Below are 3,448 nucleotides of genomic sequence, written 5' to 3'. Positions count from 1 at the left end.
GTGTGAGCACAGAGGTCAATAGCAAACCACAACCAAACAACAATCCCATCAATTCCCAATGGACAAAATCATGTCCCGCCCTACTTTTTTGTTTGTTCTACTCGGATATATGTCAAAATATGGAGGAAAATAATTCCTTTTCATGCAGACTTTAAGAAAGACTACAATGATGCCCCATTTCACAAGTTCACTTGATCATATAACCATATATCAAAAATTATTCTATGAAAACCAACTCGATCTCAAGGCAATTCGTATGAATTTTACGAGTTGCCCAATTCGTATGAATTCGTACGAATGACCTACCCCTGACCCCACACCTATAACATCACGTGGGTTTAGACAAATCGCACAAAAAATTTGTACGAATTGGTCGTGAGATAGCGTTGATAAAAACAGGTTTGACATGCAGTCCAAGGGTAAAGTTTGTTCTTAAATTGACAACGAGACCCATAGTGCGATGAATTTAGGCCTAAGGTGGAAAAGGGGAGAAGGAGGGATGCTTGAGCGATGTCATCGGAAAAAGTAAAGCTGAGAATGTGATTAGATGAACAAGCTCCTTCCAACTTGTGTCCTGAATTTCAAATAATGCTATTGCAAGTGCATTACTGTTCATGTGTTGGTACGAGCTGGAACTGAGGTATGAGAAAACTTTTCCTTTTTTTTTTGGTAATCAATTTGTATATAATCCATAGACTGGCATAATTAATCTGATGTGAATGAAAACAAGGTGCGATAATTTTTTCAACTTTGGCATACCATGGTGACTGGAGTAAGAAAAATAAACATGGAATTTAATCTCAGTAAACTAGATCGGTTAACTCAGCTATAAACTGTTAATGTATGTGTTACACCTGCTGAACCTACAGTACTGTCTCGCACCTTCACTGGATCCCTATCCCCTGAACATTGAACTGCTGGGCTCTTGGACTTCATTCCCCAGAATCCTCTGTACAGGCTCATTATGGGCTCTAGCTGTTTGTCAATGCCTTTGGTCTATTTGCACCCGCTGTTCTCTTGTTTGTAGTGAAGTATTGTTTTGCTGTTGCTACAGTTCTGAGCCTGTTTGCCTGCCTCGGACTATCGTTGTGCTTTGGATTACGTTGCTGGTTATCCTGACCATGAACTGTTTATTGTCTCTGCCCTTTTGGATTTGCTTGCTTGTGAACTATGAACTGTGTATTGCCTCTGCCCTTTTGGACTTGCTTGCTTGTGAACTATGAACTGTTTATTGTCTCTGCCCTTTCGGATTTGCTGTCTTGGATTCCCTGCTGACGATCTCTGCCAGTGTGTCTATTGCATCGTCTTTGCTTGTTTCAATAAACGCAGCTCATGGATCGAGAACCTACAGATTCAGACCCTGCATTAGTGTTAGTCTTCAAAAGCAATGATTATTGTAAGTGAAGCTGAATAACATTTGACTGCACCTTGTAGCCCTAGAGGACTAAAGTATACCAGTTGAGAGGAGACCGCATGCATGTCTTCTTTTTTGGTTATTTTTGATCAATTTATTTATTTTCTTTCAGGACATTTGGTTTTTCTTTTCGCACCCTTCATAATCATGAAAATCGCTCCCAACACACTCTCATCTTCTGGTCATCATCTTCAAGCAACACAGTAGTGGCATTCCTGACTGAATCAGTTGAGTGAATGATTCAATGAATCACTTATAAAGAAAGTCACTTATTTCATTCCTGAATGAATCAGTGTTGCTTTTCTGAAATGGCACAGCCTTGATGATACATGCAGCCGACGAATGCGACCTCCAGAGTGTGCAGCCTAGAAATGAGACACTGTTAAGGAGGACTCAATCGCTTAGTGTTTCTTTACTGAATGAATGAGTGTTTCTTAATTTAATCTTTTATTGACTCACTCATAAAGACACCAACTGCTGGCGTAACGACGTAACCTGCATAAATAGTCACTGAAAACCCCCACAACTAGACTGACCTCCTGTCTAGATCGCACAAACGGAGTGAAAAAATTATAAATATAGGCAGCAACTCTTGGAAAAATTTTACTCAAAAATTGTACTTGTTCTTTTTGTACACTGTCAGAACACTCTAAGTTGTAAGTAAACCAAATATTATTATTGGAGTATGTTCTACAAGAAAATAATATTCCAGTCTTTTTACTTTAAAATGTCATGTTTAATGTGCTACTTGCTGATTCTGTTGTTTTTACACCAATTTGTTTAAATTGTAGGCCTACAATAAAAGAGTTGGAGCAGCAATAAACCAAGATTGTTCTTGAACACTGTTCTCGAAATATTCATGATATGAAGCTCAAGCGCAAGTTCTGCCGGGAAGACTCAATTGTTACGTAACTTATTACCTTCACATCTATCCAATCATATCCTAATACTTTTGGTATAAAAGGTTGGTACTTACACTGAGTTCGCAGATGCTGTCGCTCCATTCACCTCCACCCTCCCCACCACCTCCAAGATGGGACCTTCACTTCATTTTCCTTAACACCACCAAGACGGGTTCTTCCCTCCATCCTCCACATACCACCAAGATGTCTTCTCCTCCATCCACCCCACCACCACCAGATGGCCCCTTCCCTTACTTTGCAGGGGGTCGGCTGCGCCCCTGCCTTAGTCTTCAGGTAGGATATGCAGAGTCTGAAATATAGGATTGCAAGCTTCGGACGGGGCCTACGCCAAAGAACTTGATTGCTTGCTGAACTCTTAATAAATGTTAATTGTCACAGTATTTATTCTCAGTATTTATTTAGTCTTTCTGGTAGAAATAGTATCATCAGTTTTGTTCAGTATCACATACATCATGGTTCACATGGCCATGAAATCCAAAACAAAATGCGAAAATGTTATAACAGCAATACATGGACAATCTCAGTGGTGCTTCTATTTACACACCAGCTTCCACAATCACTCATGGCATCATGGTATTATTATTATCACTCAGTGAAGCAGAGCGGGGTGGAGCATTCCCAAGCTTCACATAATCATGATGGATGCACAGGGGCAATGCACCCGATAGCTCCCTTCTCCCATCAGCACACATTCCCTTAATCACTTCAGACACCAAGATGCTCAAGCCAGTCACGCCTAATAACCCAACTAGAAACAGATGATGCAATGGTGCCGCTCTCTCTTCTGTGAGTGAGTGTCAAGCAGTAATTGCTGTATGAGGTAGGGAAAGTCATGAAGCTTTTCCTCAGCTTGGATTCGATCACCTTCTTATGGCGGCCGTTAGCACTATAGGTCACAGTCTACTGCACTGCAGCATGTCAATGCCATAACCCTACTTGTCTACACTCCACTCCTCTGCATGCATCTGCAGCTATCTTTGCCTGGATGCTCTTTATGGTTTATATCTCGAGTTCAATCCAATTAACCTTCAGAAACTGCATGCAGGCAGACTTTCAGTTAAACCGTTTGTTAGTGTGCAGGCATTCAGACAAGGAAAGGTTAATCTAAGCC

The sequence above is a fragment of the Phoxinus phoxinus genome (assembly GCF_949152265.1).
Source record: "Phoxinus phoxinus genome assembly, chromosome: 3".
Classification (NCBI taxonomy): Eukaryota; Metazoa; Chordata; class Actinopteri; order Cypriniformes; family Leuciscidae; genus Phoxinus; species Phoxinus phoxinus.
This window is presented reverse-complemented; position numbering follows the sequence as displayed.